Source organism: Panulirus ornatus, chromosome 46, assembly GCF_036320965.1.
Source record: "Panulirus ornatus isolate Po-2019 chromosome 46, ASM3632096v1, whole genome shotgun sequence".
Lineage (NCBI taxonomy): Eukaryota > Metazoa > Arthropoda > Malacostraca > Decapoda > Palinuridae > Panulirus > Panulirus ornatus.
In genome coordinates, this window is record NC_092269.1 from 14,213,891 (window position 1) to 14,238,699 (window position 24,809).

General features: G+C 41.2%; 1 pseudogene; it reads left to right on the top strand.

Annotated features, from left to right (window-relative positions):
- Positions 1–254: 254 nt before the first annotated feature.
- Positions 255–24,809, top strand: part of LOC139763313 (uncharacterized) — a 120,760-nt pseudogene continuing 96,205 nt past the window's right edge.

Sequence of the window (24,809 nt, forward strand, 5' to 3'; positions counted from 1 at the left end):
TGGAGGATGACCAAAATAAAAGAAGCACTGGTGGAGGATGACCAGGATAAGAGAGGCACAGGTGGAGGATGACCAGGATAAGAGAGGCGCAGGTGGAGGATGACCATAATAAGAGAGGCACAGGTGGAGGATGACCAGGATAAGAGAGGCACAGGTGGAGGATGACCAGAATAAGAGAGGCACAGGTGGAGGATGACCAGAATAAGAGAGGCACAGGTGGAGGATGACCAGGATAAGAGAGGTACAGGTGGAGGATGACCAGAATAAGAGAGGCACAGGTGGAGGATGACCAGGATAAGAGAGGTACAGGTGGAGGATGACCAGAATGAGAGAGGCAAAGGTGGAGGATGACCAGGATAAGAGAGGCACAGGTGGAGGATGACCAGAATAAGAGAGGCACAGGTGGAGGATGACCAGGATAAGAGAGGCACAGGTGGAGGATGACCAGAATGAGGGAGGCACAGGTGGAGGATGACCAGGATGAGGGAGGCACAGGTGGAGGATGATCGGGAATGTCCTTTGTTCTGACATGTGACGTCGTTTGCTTTATATCATTTTCGATAACTTTATCGTTTTGATAAGAATAAGTAATTTTCCAAGTAATAACTGACAGCTGGGCAATTATCGCTCTGCATTACACCTGAATATTATTTCAAGCAACTATTTAAGAAAGCATGTGAACCTTGGCAGGTGTGAGGGAAACACTATCAGCGGCCGGAGAGGCGGTCAGTGAAACACTGGCAACAGTGATACATCCTCACTGTTCTTTAATACTGATCCTGGACGGCAGCACCTCCGCCACCACCGTCTACACGGTAAGTATAAGACAACCAGGACACAAAACTGTGAAACACTTCACGTCTTTCATTTGATTAAGTACTTTTTCATGAGACTCGATCTTATGGTCACTTTAACTTAATATATTTAATTTATCACAGGAGATCGATAAGCTGTGGGCGCCCTGGGGAGCCGGGGTGCTGGAGGTCGCAGTGAACACACGTGATGTTAACCTGACGCAGGCGCACCTCCTCCACATGATTGACCAAGCTCGAAAGGTAGGTCAGTCTCGTATGACTATTGAGGTGAACAACTCACTCTCACATAAGAACTAAGTGTGACAGTGTACGTTATCATGAAGAGTATGTTAAATGTATCACTTTCCTGTTACAACTGAGGCCTACAACCCTCACATTACTCTAGGAAGGTAAGGAAAGGTTGCTTCACGATCGTGTTGTCTTAATGCTAATGAAAAATGTTCACAGTAATGCTCAGCTGATAATTCACTTACGCTGGTATTTATGTAATTAGTTCGAAAAAATCTCCTGATATTGTGGAAAGGCTTCAGCCCAACATTACTGATAAATACAGTTACATCAGTCATGTTGGAGCTGAGTGGATTACGTCATCCTCACAGTACTGTTGAAGACGTAACGCTACTACTGGAATGAGAAACCTACTCTCAGGCTACTCACTTTCACACAACTGCTGAAGTCGGTCACGCCACTCTCACACAACTGCTGAAGTAGGTCAGGTCACTCTCACACAACTGCTGAAGTAGGTCAGGTCACTCTCACACAACTGCTGAAGTAGGTAAGGTCACTCTCACACAACTACTGAAGTCGGTCAGGTCACTCTCACACAACTGCTGAAGTAGGTCAGGTCACTCTCACACAACTGCTGAAGTAGGCCAGGTCACTCTCACACAACTGCTGAAGTAGGTCAGGTCACTCTCACACAACTGCTGAAGTAGGTCAGGTCAATCTCACACAACTGCTGAAGTAGGTCAGGTCACTCTCACACAACTGCTGGAGTAGGTCAGGTCACTCTCACACAACTGCTGAAGTAGGTCAGGTCACTCTCATACTACTGCTGAAATAGGTCATGTCACTCTCACACTACTGCTGAAGTAGGTCAAGTCACTCTCACACAACTGCTGAAGTCGGTCAGGTCACTCTCACACAACTGCTGCTGAAATAGTTCAGGTCACTCTCACACAACTGCTGAAGTAGGTCAGGTCACCCTCACACGACTGCTGAAGTCGGTCAGGTCACTCTCACACAACTGCTGAAGTCGGTCAGGTCACTCTCACACAACTGCTGAAGTCGGTCAGGTCACTCTCACACAACTGCTGAAGTCGGTCAGGTTACTCTCACACAACTGCTGAAGTAGGTCAGGCCACTCTCACATAACTGCTGAAGTAGGTCAGGCCACTCTCACACAGCTGCTGAAGTAGGTCAGGTCACTCTCACACAACTGCTGAAGTCGGTCAGGTCACTCTCACACAACTGCTGAAGTAGGTCAGGTCACTCTCACACAACTGCTGAAGTAGGTCAGGTCATTCTCACACAACTGCTGAAGTCGGTCAGGTCACTCTCACACAACTGCTGAAGTAGGTCAGGTCACTCTCACACAACTGCTGAAGTAGGTCAGGTCACTCTCACACAACTGCTCAGGTCACTCTCACACAACTGCTGAAGTAGGTCAGGTCACTCTCACACAACTGCTGAAGTAGGTCAGGTCACTCTCACATAACTGCTGAAGTAGGTCAGGCCACTCTCACACAACTGCTGAAGTAGGTCAGGTTACTCTCACACAACTGCTGAAGTAGGTCAGGTCACTCTCACATAACTGCTGAAGTAGGTTAGGCCACTCTCACACAGCTGCTGAAGTAGGTCAGGTCACTCTCACACAACTGCTGAAGTCGGTCAGGTCACTCTCACACAACTGCTGAAGTAGGTCAGGTCACTCTCACACAACTGCTGAAGTAGGTCAGGTCACTCTCACACAACTGCTGAAGTAGGTCAGGTCACTCTCACACAACTGCTGAAGTAGGTCAGGTCACTCTCACACAACTGCTGAAGTAGGTCAGGTCACTCTCACACAACTGCTGAAGTAGGTCAGGTCACTCTCACACAACTGCTGAAGTAGGTCAGGTCACTCTCACACAACTGCTGAAGAAGGTCAGGTCACTCTCACACAACTGCTGAAGTAGGTCAGGTCACTCTCACACAACTGCTGAAGTAGGTCAGGTCACTCTCACACAACTGCTGAAGTAGGTCAGGTCACTCTCATACTACTGCTGAAGTAGGTCAGGTCACTCTCACACAACTGCTGAAGTAGGTCAGGTCACTCTCACACAACTGCTGAAGTAGGTCAGGTCACTCTCACACAACTGCTGAAGTCGGTCAGGTCACTCTCACACAACTGCTCTCGAGTGTCGGACCCTCCCGTATGACTACTGAGTCGGCCACATCAATGTTAGGTTGAGGCCAAGATTTATACACATTAATCTTGTAATCCTTTTGGCCACTTTTGCGTTTGGAAGTAATTTCATATTAGTAATGAAGTGTACACGTAATGTAAAGAATATAATGTACGACTTACTTTACCGCTAAGAATGGAGGATCAGTTTCCTGTGTGGTGAGGTGGTAGGCCAACCTCATTATGCTACATTAGGTACCCTCACATCACTGCTCAGTTGACTATAACATCTCTCATGTTGTAGCTGAAGTAACAAGTCCCTCACATATTACTGCCAAGGAATGTGATTAACTCTCACATCACTACAAAGATCAACTGGCAACACTTACACCACTTTACCATGTCACCACCAACAGCTTCGTCAGTTGTCATGGTGTGTGACGGTGGTGGTAGTGAGCGACGATCCAGTCTTCCTCGCCACCTTCGCCCAGTGGTCCCTCAAGGGCCGCCTCCTGGTGTGGTCCACCAGGCTCCTCGTCCTCACCCGCCTGCCACTCCCGCAGCTGCAGGACCTTCACGAGGTCTTATCAATGAACAATGCTATCTTGATCATCGTAGAGGACAGCCCAGGGGCCTTCCGGTAAGCGTTGCAAGGCAACATGGATACCAGATGTAAGATGACCCAAGTATCTTGATGCATAAGTCTTGCAAGTAAGGAGTAGATGAACTGTAGTATTATTTACTGAACCTTTTATCCCTGTAACATTTATGTCGTCATATAATGTTTTGTACGTCCTTTAGGTGCAAGGTGTACGTACACCAGCCATACACCTCACAGCACACTCCAGCCCATCACGTGGCTTCATGGCGACCCACCCTGGGCCTCGTTCTCACATCTCACTTCCCAGTCTTTCCTGACAAATTCACTAAGTAAGTAATGGATATCTTATTTTTCAGTAAGTAATGGGTATCTTATTTTTCAGTGAGCAATGGGCATCTTATTTTTCATTAAGTAATGGGTATCCTATTTTTCATTGAGTAATGGGTTTCTTATTTTTCAGTAAGTAACGGGTATCTTATCTTTCAGTGAGCAATGGGTTTCTTATTTTTCAGTGTGCAATGGGCATCATTTTTTCAGTAAGTAATGGGTATCTCATTTTTCAGTAAGTAATGGGTTTCTTATCTTTCAGTAGATAATAGACATCTTATTTTTCAGTAAGTAATGGGTATCTTATTTTTCAGTGAGGAATGGGCATCTTATTTTTCAGTAAGTAGTGGATATCATATTTTTCATTGAGCAATAAGTTTCTTGTTTTTCAGTAAGTAATGGGTATCTTATTTTTCAGTAAGTAATGGGTATCTTATTTTTCAGTAAGTAATGGGCATCTTGTTTTGCAGTAAGCAATGTATATCTTATCCTTCATTGAGCAATGGTTTTCTTATTTTTCATGTAATGGGTATCTTATTTTTCAGTAAGTAATGGGTATCTTATTTTTCAGTAAGTGATGGGTATCCTATTTTTCAGAAATTAATTGGCATATCATTTTTCAGTAAGCAATGGGTATCTTATTTTTCAGTAAGTAATGGTTACCTTATTTTTTAACATGTAATGGGTATCTTATCTTTCAGTAAGTAATGGGTATCTTATTCTTCAGTAAGTAATGGGCATCTTATTTTTCATTAAGTAATAGGCATCTTATTTTTCATTAAGTAATGGGTATCTTATTTTTCAGTAAGTAATGGGTATCCTATTTTTCATTAAGTTATGGGTATCTTATTTTTCTGTAAGTAATGGGTATCCTATTTTCATTAAGTAATGGGTATCTTTTTTCGGTGAGTAATGGGTATCTTATATTTCAGTAAGTAATGGGTATCTTATTTTTCAGTGAGTAGTGAGTATCTTACTTTTCAGTGAGTAATGGGTATCTTATTTTTCAGTAACTAATGGGCATCTTATTTTTCAGTAAGTAATAGGTATCTTATTTTTCATTGAGTAATGGGTATCTTATTTTTCAGTAAGTAATGGGTATCCTATTTTTCAGCGAGTAACTGGAATCTTATTTTTCAGCGAGTAATGGGTATCTTATTTTTCAGTAATGTGTGCCTTATTTTCACTAATGGGCATCTTATTTTTCAGAAGTAATGGGTATCTTTTTTCAGTAGGTAATGAGCATATTATTATTCAGTAAGTAATGGCTATCTTTTTGTTTTTAGTAAATCAAATTTTTCAGTAAGTAACGGGTATCTCATTTTTCAGTAAGTAATGGGTATTTCATTTTTCAGTAAGTAATGGGTATCTCATTTTTCAGTAAGTAATGGGTATTTCATTTTTCAGTAAATAATGGGTATTTCATTTTTCAGTAAGTTATGGGTATCTCATTTTTAAGTAAGTAATGGGTATCTTAATCCTTAGTAAGCAATGGGTATCTTACTATTATCTTTTCTTTTATACATATTCGCCATTTCCCGCGTTAGCGAGGTAGTGCTAAGGACAGAAGACTGAGCTTAGAGGTATTATCCTCACTTGGCCCCTTCTCTGTTCCTTCTTTTGGGTAAATAAACCAGAAGGGGAGAATTTCTGGCCTCCAACTCCCTCCCCTTTTAACCGCCTTCTACCACACGCAGGGAATACATGGGAAGCATTCTTTCTCCGCTATCCCCAGGGATAATCTTATTCTTTATATATGGATAAATTCACTGCCACATGCATAGACTGGGTAGGTACAGGTACGCGTCATGTCTTATTTCTTCAAGCGTTTTGGTGTTCTGTTCTTCAGGATATGCTGAAGAACAGAATGATTTACGGGAGAACAATCCCCGATGACCTCTTGATGACCTCACCTTACTGGAGGTCTTGATGTGTTATTCCTTGATTGCTTGATATGCTTGCTGGCTCCACCATTTCTACTCTCTTTCTCCACTGGCGTGTAACTACCTACGCTGATGTCTGGCACGAGCTAATGAACTCACACCTGCAGTTTGTGGAACTGTGAACTGCCTGACAACTTTCTTACCCACTTGTTCACTCACTTCTGAATCACTTAAGCTTCCTATCATCTTAGCAAATGTGCTTATTCTTCCGCGAGTCATTTGATAATATTTGAAATCCTAGTGTGATAGATCATCTTTGTGTTCTGTGATCCTTGTAGCTGAGCTAAGTCTTGTCTCACTGTTATAATGATGTTGGTAACCATTACATTAGGTGTTGCAGACGACGCTGGCCGCTTCCTTAACTTAACCTCATCACCTCACTAATACATTTACCCGACGTCTCCAAGCAAACTTATGCCATTCCTAAGGCATCCTTCCTTCATCTTTACTATCTCTTGTTTCATACTTCTCATATCAGACGTTTGGGTGAGCTACTTAACGTTTTCATGGTATAATTAAACTAATCCTTTAGAAGTTCTTGGCTGCAGAATCTTCTTCAATCACTGAGGGCAGATAAGTGGTGTTTAAACTCGAATCAAAATGAAGAAGAATAAATATGACTCTACTTCACGCAACATATGACTACACAAAAATGTAGATTCATGTTACAACTAATCAATTATCTTGCAGATTATTTCAGAGGCCCACGTTGGTTGTGGCAGCAGAACACGCTGAGCCGCACATAGTGCTAGTGCAAGATGGAAACGATCGCTCATCCACCCCGGCATTCAAAGGTCCAATCGTAAATTTGCTTCACGTCCTATCAAACGCAATGAACTTTACGTAAGTTCATATAACAGTATTTTTTTTTTCTCTCTCTCTGTAAATATATATATATATATATATATATATATATATATATATATATATATATATATATATATATATATATATATATATATATATATATATATATATATATTTATTATTTATATTTTATTTTGCTTTGTCGCCGTCTCCCGCGTTTGCGAGGTAGCGCAAGGAAACAGACGAAAGAAATGGCCCAAACAATCCCATACACATGTATATACATACACGTCCACACACGCAAATATACATACCTATACATCCTAATGTACACATATATATATACACACAGAGACACATACATATATACCCATGCACACAATGCACACTGTCTGCCTTTATTCATTACAATCGCCACCTATCCACACATGGAATACCATCCCCCTCCCACCTCATGTGTGCGAGGTAGCGCTAGGAAAAGACAACAAAGGCCCCATGCGTTCACACTCAGTCTCTAGCTGTCATGAAATAATGCCCGATACCACAGCTCCCTTTCCACATCCAGGCCCTAAACAACTTTCCATGGTTTACCCCAGACGCTTCACATGCCCTGATTCAATCCACTGACAGCACCTCAACCCCGGTATACCATATCAACCCAATTCACTCTATTCCTTGCCCTCCTTTCACCCTCCAGCATGTTCAGGCCCCGATCACTCAAAATCTTTTTCACTCCATCTTTCCACCTCCAATTTGGTCTCCCACTTCTCCTCGTCCCCTCCACCTCCGACACATATATCCTCTTGGTCAATCTTTCCTCACTCATTCTCTCCATGTGCCCAAACCATTTCAAAACACCCTCTTCTGCTCTCTCAACCACGTTCTTTTTATTTCCACATATCTCTCTTACCCTTACATTACTTACTCGATCAAACCACCTCACACCACACATTGCCCTCAAACATCTCATTTCCAGCATATCCACCCTCCTGCGCACAACTCCATCCATAGCCCACGCCTCGCAACCATACAACATTGTTGGAACCACTATTCCTTCAAACATAGCCATTTTTGATTTCCGAGATAATGTTTGCGGCTTCCAAACATTCTTCAAGGCTCCCAGAATTTTCGCCCCCTCCCCCACCCTATGATTCACTTCCGCTTCCTTGCTTGTATCCGCTGCCAGATCCACTCCCAGATACCTAAAACACTTTACTTCCTCCAGTTTTTCTTCATTCAAACTTACCTACCAATTGAGTTGACCCTCAACCATATTGTACCTAATAACCTTGCTCTTATTCACATTTACTCTTAACTTTCTTCCTTCACACACTTTACCAAACTCAGTCACCAGCTTCTGCAGTTTCTCACATGAATCAGCCACCAACGCTGTATCGTCAGCGAAAAACAACTGACTCACTTCCCAAGATCTCTCATCCACAACAGACTGCATACTTGCCCCTCTTTCCAAAACTGTTGCATTCACCTCACTAAAAACCCCATCCATAAACAAATTAAACAGCCATGGAGACATCACACACCCCTGCCGCAAACCTACATTCACTGAGAACCAATCACCTTCCTCTGTTCCTACACGTACACATGCCGTACATCCTCGATAAAAACTTTTCACTGCTTCTAACAACTTGCATCCCACACCATATATTCTTAAAACCTTCCACAGAGCATCTCTATCAACTCTATCATATGCCTTCTCCAGATCCATAAATGCTACATACAAATCCATTTGTTTTTCTAAGTATTTCTCACATACATTCTTCAAAGCAAACACCTGATCCACACATCGTCTACAACTTTTGAAACCACACTGCTCTTCCCCAATCTGATGCTCTGTATGGATCTAGAGAAGGCATATGATAGAGTTGATAGAGATGCTCTGTGGAAGGTATTAAGAATATATGGTGTGGGAGGCAAGTTGTTAGAGGCAGTGAAAAGTTTTTATCGAGGAAGTAAGGCATGTGTACGTGTAGAAAGAGAGGAAAGTGATTGGTTCTCAGTGAATGTAGGTTTGCGGCAGGGGTGTGTGATGTCTCCATGGTTGTTTAATTTGTTTATGGATGGGGTTGTTAGGGAGGTGAATGCAAGAGTTTTGGAAAGAGGGGCAAGTATGAAGTCTGTTGGGGATGAGAGAGCTTGGGAAGTGAGTCAGTTGTTGTTCGCTGATGATACAGCGCTGGTGGCTGATTCATGTGAGAAACTGCAGAAGCTGGTGACTGAGTTTGGTAAAGTGTGTGAAAGAAGAAAGTTAAAAGTAAATGTGAATAAGAGCAAGGTTATTAGGTAGAGTAGGGTTGAGGGTCAAGTCAATTGGGAGGTGAGTTTGAATGGAGAAAAACTGGAGGAAGTGAAGTGTTTTAGATATCTGGGAGTGGATCTGGCAGCGGATGGAACCATGGAAGCGGAAGTGGATCATAGGGTGGGGGAGGGGGCGAAAATTCTGGGAGCCTTGAAGAATGTGTGGAAGTCGAAAACATTATCTCGGAAAGCAAAAATGGGTATGTTTGAAGGAATAGTGGTTCCAACAATGTTGTATGGTTGCGAGGCGTGGGCTATGGATAGAGTTGTGCGCAGGAGGATGGATGTGCTGGAAATGAGATGTTTGAGGACAATGTGTGGTGTGAGGTGGTTTGATCGAGTAAGTAACGTAAGGGTAAGAGAGATGTGTGGAAATAAAAAGAGCGTGGTTGAGAGAGCAGAAGAGGGTGTTTTGAAATGGTTTGGGCACATGGAGAGAATGAGTGAGGAAAGATTGACCAAGAGGATATATGTGTCGGAGGTGGAGGGAACGAGGAGAAGAGGGAGACCAAATTGGAGGTGGAAAGATGGAGTGAAAAAGATTTTGTGTGATCGGGGCCTGAACATGCAGGAGGGTGAAAGGAGGGCAAGGAATAGAGTGAATTGGATCGATGTGGTATACCGGGGTTGACGTGCTGTCAGTGGATTGAATCAAGACATGTGAAGCGTCTGGGGTAAACCATGGAAAGCTGTGTAGGTATGTATATTTGCGTGTGTGGACGTATGTATATACATGTGTATGGGGGTGGGTTGGGCCATTTCTTTCGTCTGTTTCCTTGCGCTACCTCGCAAACGCGGGAGACAGCGACAAAGCAAAAAAAAAAAAGAAAATATATATATATATATATATATATATATATATATATATATATATATATATATATATATATATATATATATCTTATCTATTATCTATTTTGCTTTGTGTCTGTCTCCCGCGTTTGCGAGGTAGCGCAAGGAAACAGACGAAAGAAATGGCCCAACCCACCCACATACACATGTATATACATACACGTCCACACACGCAAACATACCTACCTCTACATCTCAATGTACACATAAATATACACACACAGATATATACATATATACACATGTACATAATTCATACTGCTGCCTTTATTTATTCCCCTCGCCACCTCACCACACATGGAATAACATCCCCCTCCTCCATCATGTGTGCGAGGTAGCGATAAGAAAAGACAACAAAGATCCCATTCGTTCACACTCAGTCTCTTGTTGTCATGTAATAATCCCCAAAACCACAGCTCCCTTTCCACATACAGGCTCCACAGAAATTTCCATGGTTTACCCCAGACGCTTCACATGCCCTGATTCAATCCATTGACAGCAAATCGATCCCGGTATACCACATCGATCCAATTTAATCTATTCCTTGCCCGCCTTTCACCCTCCTGTATGTTCCGGCCCCGATCTCTCAAAATCTTTTCACTCGATCTTTCCACCTCCAATTTGGTCTCCCACTTCTCCTTGTTCCCTCCACCTTCAACACACATATCCTCTTGGTCAATCTTTCCTCACTCATTCTCTCCATGTGCCCAAACCATTTCAAAACACCGTCTTCTGCTCTCTCAACCACACTGTATTAATTACCACACATGTCTCTTACTCTCTTATCACTTACTCGATCAAACCACCTCACACCATATATTGTCCTCAAACATCTCATTTTCAGCACATCCACCTTCCTGCGCACAACTCTATCCATAGCCCACGCCTCGCAACCATATAACATTGTTGGAACCACTATTCGTTCAAACATAGACATTTTTTCTTCGGAGATAATGTCCTCGACTTCTACATATTCTTCAAGGCTCCCAGGATTTTCGCCCCCTCCCCACCCTATGACTCACTCCGCTTCCATGGTTCCATCGGCTGCCAGATCGACTCCCAGATATCTAGAACACTTTACTTCCTCCAGTTATTCTCCATTCAAACTTACCTCCCAATTGACTTGACCCTCAACCTACTGTACCTAATTACCTTGCTCTTATTCACATTTACTCTTAACTTTCTTCTTTCACACACTTTACCAAACTCAGTAACCAGCTTCTGCAGTTTCTCGCATGAATCAGCGAAACCTATATTCACTGAGAACATATCACTTTCCTCTCTTCCTACACATACACATGCCTTACATCCTCGATAAAAACTTTTCACTCTTTCTAAGAAGTTGGCGCCCACACCATATATTCTTAATACCTTCCACAGAGCATCTGTATCAACTCTATCATATGCCCTCTCGAGATCCATAAATGCTATATACAAATCCATTTGCTTTTCTAAGTATTTCTCACATACATTCTTCAGAGCAAACACCTGATCCACCCATTCTATACCACTTATGAAACCACACTGCTCTTCGCCAATCTGATGCTCTGTACATGCCTTCACCCTCTCAATTAATACCCTCCCATATTATTTACCAGGAATACTCAACAAACTTATACCTCTGTAATTTGAGCACTCACTCTTATCCCCTTTGCCTTTGTATATATATATATATATATATATATATATATATATATATATATATATATATATGTATATACATATATATATATACAGTAGTGTTGAGGGTCAAGTCAATTGGGAGGTAAGTTTGAATGGAGAAAAACTGGAGGAAGTAAAGTGTTTTAGATATCTGGGAGTGGATCTGGCAGCGGATGGAACCATGGAAGCGGAAGTGGATCATAGGGTGGGGGAGGGGGCGAAAATTCATGGAGCCTTGAAGAATGTGTGGAAGTCGAAAACATTATCTCGGAAAGCAAAAATGGGTATGTTTGAAGGAATAGTGGTTCCAACAATGTTGTATGGTTGCGAGGCGTGGGCTATGGATAGAGTTGTGCGCAGGAGGATGGATGTGCTGGAAATGAGGTGTTTGAGGACAATATGTGGTGTGAGGTGGTTTGATCGAGTAAGTAACGTAAGGGTAAGAGAGATGTGTGGAAATAAAAAGAGCGTGGTTGAGAGAGCAGAAGAGGGTGTTTTGAAATGGTTTGGGCACATGGAGAGAATGAGTGAGGAAAGATTGACCAAGAGAATATATGCGTCGGAGGTGGAGGGAACGAGGAGAAGTCGGAGACCAAATTGGAGGTGGAAAGATGGAGTGAAAAAGATTTTGTGTGATCGGGGCCTGAACATGCAGGAGGGTGAAAGGAGGGCAAGGAATAGAGTGAATTGGATCGATGTGGTATACCAGGGTTGACGTGCTGTCAGTGGATTGAATCAGGGCATGTGAAGCGTCTGGGGTAAACCATGAAAAGCTGTGTAGGTATGTATATTTTGCGTGGACGTATGTATATACATGTGTGTGGGTTGGGTTGGGCCATTTCTTTCGTCTGTTTCCTTGCGCTACCTCGCAAACGCGGGAGACAGCGACAAAGCAAAATATATATATATATATATATATATATATATATATATATATATATATATATTGGAAAGGATCCCCATTTTGCGCGTGAACAAGATATTCCTCTGAGTCCACGGGGAAAATGAAACACGCAAAGTTCCCAAGTGCACTTTCGTGTAATAATCACATCATCAGGGGAGGCACAAGAAAGAAATATAACAGTCGGTTGATATACATCGAAGAGACGAAGCTAGGACGCCATTTGGTAAACATGTGATTGTCCACACAATCACATGTTTACCAAATGAAGTCCAAGCTTCGTCTCTTCGTATATCAGCTGACTGTTATATTTCTCTCATGTGTCTCCCCTGATGATGTGATTATTACACGAAAGTGCACTTGGGAAATTATCGTGTTGCATTTTCCCCGTGGACTCATAGGAATATCTTGATCACGCGCAAAATTGTGATCCTTTCCACTATATATATATATATATATATATATATATATATATATATATATATATATATATATAGAAGGCGACTAAAGGGGACGCGATTGGGGACCAGAAACACTCCCCTCCAACTTTCTAAAAGGGGAAAAAGAATGAGTCACGCGGGAAGTGCTCATCCTCCTCGAAGGCTCAGATTGGGGTGTCTAAATGTGTGTGGATGTAACCAAGATGAGAAAAAGGAGAGATAGGTAGTATGTTTGAGGAAAGGAACCTGGATGTTTTGGCTCTGAGTGAATCGAAGCTCAAGGGTAAAGAAGAAGATGGGTATGGGAATGTCTTGGGAGTAAAGTCAGGGGTTAGTGAGAGGGCAAGAGCAAGGGAAGGAGTAGTAGGAAGGAGTAGCACTACTAATGAAAGAGGAGTTGTGGGATTATGTGATAGAGTGAAAGAAAGTCAATTCTATATTGATATTTGTAAAACTGAAAGTTGATGGAGAGAGATGGGTGATTATTGGTTCATATGTACCTGGGCATGAGAAGAAAGATCATGAGAGGCAAGTGCTTTGGGAGCAGCTGAATGAGTGTGTTAGTGGTTTTGATGCACAAGACCGGGTTATAGTGAAGGGTGATTTGAATGCGAAGGTGAGTAATGTGGCAGTTGAGGGAATAATTGGTATACATGGAGTGTTCAGTGTTGTAAATGGAAATGTTGAAGAGCTTGTAGATTTATGTGCTGAAAAAGGACTGGTGACTGGGAATACCTGGTTTAAAAAGCGAGATATACATAAGTATACGTATGTAAATATGAGAGATGGCTAGAGAGCGTTATTGGATTACATGTTAATTGATAGGCGCGCGAAGGAGAGACTTTTGGATGTTAATATGATGAGAGGTGCAACTGGAGGGATGTCTGATCATTATCTTTTGGATCCGAAGTTGAAGATTTGTAGGGGTTTTCAGAAAAGAAGAGAGAATTTTGGGGTGAAGAGAGTGGTGAGAGTAAGTGAGCTTAGGAAGGAGACTTGTGTGAGGAAGTACCAGGAGACAGTGAGTACAGAATGGAAAAAGGTGAGAACAAAGGAAGTAAGGGGAGTGGGGGAGGAATGGGATGTATTTAGAGAAGCAGTGATGGCTTGCGGAAAAGATGCTTGTGGCATTAGAAGCGTGTTAGGTTGGTTGATTAGAAATTGTTGTGAGTGATGGGATGAAGAAGTAAGATTATTAGTGAAAGAGAAGAGAGAGGTATTTGAACGATTTTTTACAGGGAAAAAATGCAAATGAATGGGAGATGTATGAAAGAAAGAGGCAGGAGGTCAAGAGAAAGGTGTAAGAGGTGATAAATAGGGCAAATGAGAGTTGGGGTGAGAGAGTATCATTAAATTTTAGGGAGAATAAAAAGATGTTTTGGAAGGAGGTAAATAAATTGCGTAAGACAAGGTAGCAAATGGGAACTTCAGTGAAGGGGCTAATGGGGAGGTGATAACAAGTAGTGGTGATATTAGAAGGAGATGGAGTGAGTGTTTTGTAGGTTTGTTGAATGTGTTTGATGATAGAGTGGCAGATATAGGGTGTTTTCGTCGAGGTGGTGTGCAAAGTGAGAGGGTTAGGGAAAATGATTTGGTAAACAGAGAAGAGCTAGTAAAAGCTTTACGGAAGATGAAAGCCGGCATGGCAGCGGGTTTGGATGGTATTGTAGTGGAATTTCTTAAAAAAGGGGGTGACTGTGTTGTTGACTGGTTGGTAAGGTTATTTAATGTATGTATGATTCATGGTGAAGTGCCTGAGGATTGTTAGAATACTTGCATAGTCATTGTACAAATAAAGAGGGGATAAGTGTTAGTGTTAAAATTACAGAGGTATAAGTTTGTTGAGTATTCCTGGTAAATTATATGGGAGGGTATTGATTGAGAGGGTGAAGGCATGTACAGAGCATCAGATTGGGGAAGAGCAGTTTGGTCTCAGAAGTGGCAGAGGACGTGTGGATCAGGTGTTTGCTTTGAAGAATGTATGTGAGAAATACTTAGAAAAGCAAATGGATTTGTATGTAGCATTTATGGATCTGGAGAAGGCATATGATAGAGTTGATAGAGATGCTCTGTGGAAGGTATTAAGAATATATGGTGTGGGCGCCAACTTGTTAGAAGCAGTTAACAGTTTTTATCGAGGATTTAAGCCATGTGTACGTGTAGGAAGAGAAGAAAGTGATTGGTTCTCAGTGAATATAGGTTTGCGGCAGAGGTGTGTGATGTCTCCATGGTTGTTTAATTTGTTTATGGATGTGGTTGTTAGGGAAGTGAATGCAAGAGTTTTGGAAAGAGGGGCAAGTATGAAGTCTGTTGTGGATGAGAGAGATTGGGAAGTGAGTCAGTTGTTGTTCGGTGATGATACAGCGCTGGTGGCTGATTCCTTTGAGAAACTGCAGAAGCTGGTGACTGAGTTTGGTGAAGTGTGTGAAAGAAGAAAGGTAGGAGTAGATGTGAATAAGAGCAAGGTTATGAGGTACAGTAGGGTTGAGGGCCAAGTCAACTGGGAGGTAAGTTTAAATGGAGAAAAACTAGAGGAAGTAAAGTGTTTTAGATATCTGGGATTGGATCTGGCAGCGCATGGAACATGGAAGCGGAAGTGAATCGTAGAGTGGGGGAGGGGGCGGAACCTCTGGGAACCTAGAAGAATGTTTGGAAGTCGAGAACATTATCTCGGAGAGCAAAAATGGTTATGTTTGAAGGAATAGTGGTTCCAACAATGTTGTAGGGCTGCGAGGCGTGGGCTATCGATAGAGTTGTGCGCAGGAGGGTGGATGTGCTGGAGTTAGATGTTTGAGGACAATATGTGGTGTGAGGTGGTTTGATCGAGTAAGTAATAATAGGGTAAGAGAGATATATGGAAATAAAAAGAGTGTGGTTTAGAGAACAGAAGAGGGTGTTTTGATAATGGTTTGCTCACATGGAGAGAGTGAGTGAGGAAAGATTGACCAAGAGGATATTTGTGTCAGATGTGGAGGGAACGAGGAGAAGTGGGACACCAAATTGGAGGTGGAAAGATGAAGTGAAAAAGATTTTGAGTGATCGGGGCCTGAACATGCAGTAGGGTGAAAGGCGTGCAAGGAATAGAGTGAATTGGAACGATGTGGTATACCGGGGTCGACGTGCTGTCAATGGATTGAACCAGGGCATGTGAAGCGTCTGGGGTAAACCATGGAAAGTTCTGTCGGGCGTGGATGTGGAAAGGGAGGTGTGGTTTCGGTGAATTGTTAAATGACAGCAGAGACTGAGTGTGAACGAATGTGGCCTTTGTTGTCTTTTCCTAGGGCAACCTCGCACACATGAGGGGAGAGGGGGTTGTTATTCCATGTGTGGCCGGGTGGCGATGGCAATAGATAAAGGCAGACAGTATGAATTATGTACTTGTGTATATATGTATATGTCTGTGTTTGTATCTATATGTGTACATTGAGATGTATAAGTTTGTATATTTGCGTGTTTGGTCGTGTATACATGTATATGTGGATGGGTTGGGCCATTCTTTCGTCTGTTTCTTTGCGCTACTTCACTAACGCGGGAGACAGCGACAAAGCAAATAAATATAAAATATATAAATATATATATATATATATATATATATATATATATATATATATATATATATATATATTTATATATATATATATATATATATATATATATATATATATATATATTATTATTTTTTTATATATCTATATTTTGCTTTGTCGCTGTCTCCCGCATTTGCGAGGTAGCGCAAGGAAACAGAAGAAAGAAATGGCCCAACCCACCCCCATACACATGTATATACACACACGTCCACACACGCAAACATACACACCCATACATCTCAATGTACACATATATATACAGACACAGACACATACATATATACCCATGCACACAATTCTCACTGCCTGCCCCTATTCACCCCCATCGCCACCTCGCCACAATTGTCCAAAACAATCACATGTTTACCAAACAACGTCCTTGCTTCGTCTCTTCGATGTATATCAACAGACTGTTATATTCCTCTCTTGTGTCTCTACTGATGATGTGATTATCACAAGAAAGTGTGCTTGGGAACTTTTCGTGTTTCATTTTCCCCGTGGACTCATAGGAATGTATATATATATATATATATATATATATATATATATATATATATATATATATATATATATATATATATATATATATATATATATATATATATATATATATATATATATATATATATATATATATATGTATATATATATATATATATATATATATATATATATATATATATATATATATATATATATATACATATATATATATATATACATATATATATATATATATATATATATATATATATATATATATATATATATATATATATATATATATATATATTATCCCTGGGGATAGGGGAGAAAGAATACTTCCCACGTATTCCCTGCTTGTCGGAGAAGGCGACTAAAAGGGGAGGGAGCGGGGGGCTGGAAATCCTCCCCTCTTGTTTTTTTTTTTTTTTTAACTTTCCAAGAGAAGGAACAGAGAAGGGGGCCAGGTGAGGATATTCCCTCAGAGGCCCAGTCCTCTGTTCTTAACGCTACCTTGCTAATGCGGGAAATGACGAATAGTTTGAAAGAAAACAAAGATTTACGTATATATATATATATATATATATATATATATATATATATATATATATATTCCTATGAATCCACGTGGAAAATGAAACACGAAAAGTTCCCAAGTGCACTTTTGTGTAATAATCGCATCATCAGGGGAAACACATGAGAGAAATATAAAAGTCAGTTGATATACATCGAAAAGACGAAGCTAGGACGCCATTTGGTAAACATGTGATTGTCCAAAACATGTTGATAGAGATGGTCTATGGAAGGCACTAAGAATATATGGTGTGGGAGGCAAGTTGTTAGAAGCAGTTAAAAGTTTTTATCTAGGATGTAAGGCATATGTACTTGTAGGAACAGAGGAAAGTGATTGGTTCTTAGTGAATGTAGGTTTGCGGCAGGGGTGTGTGATGTCTCCATGGTTGTTTAATTTGTTTATGGATGGGATTGTTAGGGAGGTGAATTCAAGAGTTTTGTGAAGAGGGGCAAGTATGAAGTCTGTTGGGGATGAGAGAGCTTGGGAAGTGAGTAAGTTGTTGTTCGCCGATGATACAGCGCTGGTGGCTGTTTCATGTGAGAAACTGCAGAAGTTGGTGACTGAGTTTGGTAAAGTGTCGGAAAGAAGAAAGTTAAGAGTAAATATATATATATATATATATATATATATATATATATATATATATATATATATATATATATATATATATATATATATATATATATATATATATATATATATATATATATTCATTTGTTTATTTATTTTCTTTGTCGCTGTCTCCCGCTTTAGCGAGGTAGCGCAAGGAAACAGACGGAAGACCGGCCAAACCCACCCACATACACATAAATACATATACGTCCACACACGCAAATATACATGCCTATACATTTTAATGTATACATATATATACACACACAAACATATTCATATATACACATGTACATGATTCATACTGTCTGCCTTTATTCATTCCCATCGCCATTTCGCCACACATGGAAACAGCCCCCTCCCCGCCTCATGTGTGCGGGGTAGCGCTAGGAAAGACAACAAAGGCCCCATTCGTTCACACTCAGTCTCTAGGTGTTATGTAATAATGCACCGAAACCATAGGTCCCTTTCAACATCCAGGCCCTACAGAACTTTCCATGGTTTACCCCAGACGCTTCACATGCCCTGGTTCAATCCATTGACAGCACGTCGACCCCGGTATACCACATCGTTCCAATTCACTCTTTTCCTTCCACGCCTTTCACCATCCTGCATGTTCAGGCCCCGATCACTCAAAATCTCTTTCACTCCATCTTTCCACTTCCAATTTGGTCTCCCACTTCTCCTCGTTCCCTCCACCTCTGACACATATACCGTCTTAGTCAATCTTTCCTCACTCATTCTCCCCATGTGACCAAACTCTTTCAAAACACCCTCTTCTGCTCTCTCAACCACACTATTTCTATTACCACACATCTCTCTTACCCTTACATTACTTACTCCATCAAACCACCTCCCACTACATATTGTCCTCAGACATCTCATTTCCAGCACATCGGCCCTCCTGCGCACAACTCTATCCATATCCCACGCCTGGCAACCATACAACATTGTTGGAACCACTATTCCTTTAAACATACCCATTTTTGCTTTTGGAGATAATGTTCTCGACTTCCACATATTCTTCAAGGCTCCCAGAATTTTTGCACCCTCCCCCACCCTATGATTCACGTCTGGATCGATGATTTCATTCGATGCCAAATCCACTCCCAGATATCTAAAACACTTCACCCCCTCCAGTATTTCTCCATTCAATCTTACCTCCCAATTGACTTGACCCTTAACCCTACTGAGCCTAATATATATATATATATATATATATATATATATATATATATATATATATATATATATATATGTATATATATATATATACATATATATATGAAACGAAGCACTAGGGCAAAGGGGAAGAGTGGATTGGGAAAGTCTTGGGAGTAAAGTCAGGGGTTAGGGAAGGAGTAGTAGTACTCCTGAAACAGGAGTGGTGGGAGTGTGATAGAGTGTAAGAAAGAAAACTCTATATTGGTATGGATAAAACTGAAAGTGGATGAAGAGAGATGGGTCATTATTGGTGCATATGCACCTAGGCATGAGGAGAAAGATCGTGAGAGACAAGTGTTTTGGAAGTAGCTGAGTGAGTGTGTTAGTAGTTTTGATGCACGAGACCGGGTTATAGTGATGTGTAATTTGAATGCAAAGGTGAGTAATGTGGCTGTTGAGGGAATAATTGGTGTACGTGAGGTGTTCAGCGTTGTAAATGGAAATGGTGAAGAGCTCGTAGATTTATGTGCTGAGAAAGGAATAGTGATTGGGAATCCCTGGTTTAAAAAGAAAGTTATATATAAGTATACGTATGTAACTAGGAGATATGGCCAGAGAGCGTTACTGGATTACGAGTTAATTGACAGGCGCGTGAAAGAGAGACTTTTGGATGTTAATGTGCTGAGAGGTGCAACTGGGGGAATGTCTTATCATTACCTTGTGGAAGCGAAGGTGACGATTTGTAAATGTTTTCAGAAAAGAAGAGAGAATGTTGGGTTGAAAAGAGAGGAGAGAGTAAGTGATCTTGGAAAGGAGACTTGTGTGAGGAAGCACCTGGAGAGATTGTGTACAGAATGGAAAAAGGTGAGAACTAAGGAAGTAAGGGGAGTGTGGGAGGAATGGAATGTATTTAAGGAAGCAGCGTTGGCTTTCGCATAAAATGTTTATGGCATCAGAAGCGTGGGGTATGGGCAGATTAGAAAGGGTAGTGAGTGGTGGGATGAAGGAGTAAGATTATTAGTGAAGGAGAAGACAGAGGCATTGGGACGATTTTTGCAGGGAAATAATGCATATGACTGGGAGATGTATGAAAGAAAGAGGCAGGAGATCAAGAGAAAGATGCAAGGGTTGAAAAATAGGGGAAATGAGAGTTGGGGTGAGAGAGTATTATTAGATTTCAGGGAGAATAAAAAGATGTTTTGGAAGGAGGTAAATAAAGTGCGTAAGATAAGTGAACAAAACTTAAGTGAATGGGGCAAATGGGGAGATGATAACAAATAGTGGTGATGTGAAAAGGAGATGGAGTGAGTATTTTGAAGGTATACTGTTGGATGTGTTTGATGATAGAGTGGCAGATATAGCGTGTTTTGATCGAAGTGGTGTGCAAAGTGAGAGGGTGAGGGAAAATGATTTGGTAAACAGAGAATAGGTAGTAAAAGATTTGAGGAAGATGAAAGCCGGTAAAGCAGCAGGTTTGGATGGTATTGCAGTGGAATTTGTTAAAAAAGGGGGTGACTATATTGTTGTCTGGTTGGTAAGCTTATTTAATGTATGTATGTCTCATGGTGAGGTGCCTGAGGATTGGCGGAATGCTTGCATAGTACCATTGTACAAAGGCAAACGGGATAAAAGTGAGTGCTCAAATTACAGAGGTATAAGTTTGTTGAGTATTCCTGGGAAATTATATGGTAGGGTATTGATTGAGAGGGTGAAGGCATAAATAGCGTATCAGATTGGGGAAGAGCAGTGTGGTTTCAGAAGTGGTAGAGGATGTGTTGATCAGGTGTTTGCTTTGAAGAATGTATGTGAGAAATACTTAGAAAAGCAGATGGATTTGTATATAGAATTTATGGATCTGGAGAAGGCATATGACAGATTTGATAGAGATGCTCTGTCGAGGGTATTAAGAAAGTATGGTGTGGGAGGCAAGTTGTTAGAAGCAGTGAATTGTTTTTATCGAGGATATAAGGCATGTGTACGTGTACGAAGAGAGGAAAGTGATCGGTTCTCAGTGAATGTAGGTTTGCGGCAGGGGTGTGTGATGTCTCCATGGTTGTTTAATCTGTTTATGGAAGGGATTGCTAGTAACGTGAATGGAAGAGTTCTAGACAGAGGGGCAAGTATGCAGGGTGTTGTGGATGAGAGAGCTTGGGAAGCGAGTCAGTTGTTGCTCGCTGATGATACAGCGCTGGTGGCTGATTCGTGTTAAAAACTGCAGAAGCTGGTGAGTGAGTTTGGTAAAGTGTGTGAAAGAAGAAAGCTGAGAGTATATGTGAATAATAGCAAGGTTATTAGGTACAGTAGGGTTGAGTGACAAGTCAATTCGGAGGTAAGTTTGAACGGAGAAAAACTGGAGAAAGTGAAGTGTTTTAAATATCTGGGGGTGGATTGGGCAGGGGATGGAACCATGGAAGCAGAAGTGAATCCTAGTGTGGGGGAGGGAGCGAAAGTTCTGGGAGCGTTGAAAAATGTGTGGAAGTCGAGAACATTATCTCGAAAAACAAAAATTGGTATGTTTGAAGGAATAGTTGCGAAGCATGGGCTATGGATAGAGTTGTGCGGAGGAGGGTGGATGTGCTGGAAATGAGATATTTGAGGAAATGGCCCAACCCACCCCCATACACATGTATATACATACGTCCACACACGCAAATATACATACCTACACAGCTTTCTATGGTTTACCCCACACGCTTCACATGCCCTGATTCAATCCACTGACAGCACGTCAACCCCGGTATACCACATCGATCCAATTCACTCTATTCCTTGCCCTCCTTTCACCCTCCTGCATGTTCAGGCCCCGATCACACAAAATCTTTTTCACTCCATCTTTCCACCTCCAGTTTGGTCTCCCACTTCTCCTCGTTCCCTCCACCTCCGACACATATATCCTCTTGGTCAATCTTTCCTCACTCATTCTCTCCATGTGCCCAAACCATTTCAAAACACCCTCTTCTGCTCTCTCAACCACGCTCTTTATATTTCCACACATCTCTCTTACCCTTACGTTACTTACTCGATCAAACCACCTTACACCACACATTGTCCTTAAACATCTCATTTCCAGCACATCCATCCACCTGCGCACAACTCTGTCCATAGCCCACGCCTCGCAACCATACAACATTGTTGGAACCACTATTCCTTCAAACATACCCATTTTTGCTTTCCGAGATAATGTTCTCGACTTCCACACATTCTTCAAGGCTCCCAGGATTTTCGCCCCCTCCCCCACCCTATGATCCACTTCCGCTTCCATGGTTCCATCCGCTGCCAGATCCACTCCCAGATATCTAAAACACTTTACTTCCTCCAGTTTTTCTCCATTCAAACTTACCTCCCAATTGACTTGACCCTCAACCCTACTGTACCTAATTACCTTGCTCTTATTCACATTTACTCTTAACTTTCTTCTTTCACACACTTTACTAAACTCAGTAACCAGCTTCTGCAGTTTCTCACATGAATCAGCCACCAGCGCTGTATCATCAGCGAACAACAACTGACTCACTTCCCAAGCTCTCTCATCCCCAACAGACTTCATACTTGCCCCTCTTTCCAAAACTCTTGCATTCACCTCCCTAACAACCCCATCCATAAACAAATTAAACAACCATGGAGACATAACACACCCCTGCCGCAAACCTACATTCACTGAGAACCAATCACTTTCCTCTCATCCTACACGTACACATGCCTTACATCCTCGATAAAAACATTTCACTGCTTGTAACAACTTGCCTCCCACACCATATATTCTTAATACCTTCCACAGAGCATCTCTGTCAAGTCTATCATAAGCCTTCTCCAGGACCATAAATGCTACATACAAATCCATTTGCTTTTCTAAGTATTTCTCATAAAACATTCTTCAAAGCAAACACCTGATCCACACAACCTCTACAACTTCTGAAACCACACTGCTCTTCCCCAATATATATATATATATATATATATATATATATATATATATATATATATATATATATATATATATATATATATATATATATATATATATATATATATATAAGGGTAAGAGAGATGTGTGGAAATAAAAAGAGCGTGGTTGAGAGAGCAGAAGAGGGTGTTTTGAAATGGTTTGGTCACATGGAGAGAATGAGTGAGGAAAGATTGACCAAGAGGATATATGTGTCGGAGGTGGAGGGAACAAGGAGAAGAGGGAGACCAAATTGGAGGTGGAAAGATGGAGTGAAAAAGATTTTGTGTGATCGGGGCCTGAACATGCAGGAGGGTGAAAGGAGGGCAAGGAATAGAGTGAATTGGAGCGATGTGGTATACCGGGGTTGACGTGCTGTCAGTGGATTGAAGCAGGGCATGTGAAGCGTCTGGGGTAAACCATGGAAAGCTGTGTAGGTATGTATATTTGCGTGTGTGGACGTATGTATATACATGTGTATGGGGGGGGGGGGGTTGGGCCATTTCTTTCGTCTGTTTCCTTGCGCTACCTCGCAAACGCGGGAGACAGCGACAAAGTATAATAAAGTAAATAATATAATATTCATATATATATATATATATATATATATATATATATATATATATATATATATATATATATATATATATATATATATATACTTATATTCATTTCCAAGTACTTTGCTCTGTTGCTGTCTCCCGCATTAGAGAGGTAGCGCAAGGAAACATACGAAACAATGGCCCAACCCACCTAAATACACATGTATATACATACACGTCCGCACACATAAATATGCATACCTATACATCTCAACGTATATCTATATATACACACACAGACATATATATATATATATATATATATATATATATATATATATATATATATATATATATATATATATATATATATATACACATGTACATAATTCATATTGTCTGTCTTTATTCATTCTCATCGCCACCCCGCCATGCATGAAATAACAACCCCCTCCTCCCTCATGTGCGCGAGGTAGCGCTAGGAAAAGACAACAAAAGGCACATTCGTTGACACTCAGTCTCTAGCTGTCATATAATAATGCACCAACACCACATCTCCCTTTTCACATTCAAGCCACATAGAACTCTTCATTGTTTACCGCAGACGCTTTACATGCCCTGGTTCAATCCAATGGCAGCCCGTCGACCCCGGTATACCACATCGTTGCAATTCACTTGTTTCCTTGCACGCCTTTCACCCTAATGCATGTTCAGGCCCCGATCACTAAAAATTTTTTTACTCCATCTTTCCACCTCCAATTTGGTCTCTCACTTCTCCTCGTTCCCTCCACCTCTGACACATATATCCTCTTGGTCAATCTTTCCTCACTCATTCTATCCATGTGACCAAAACA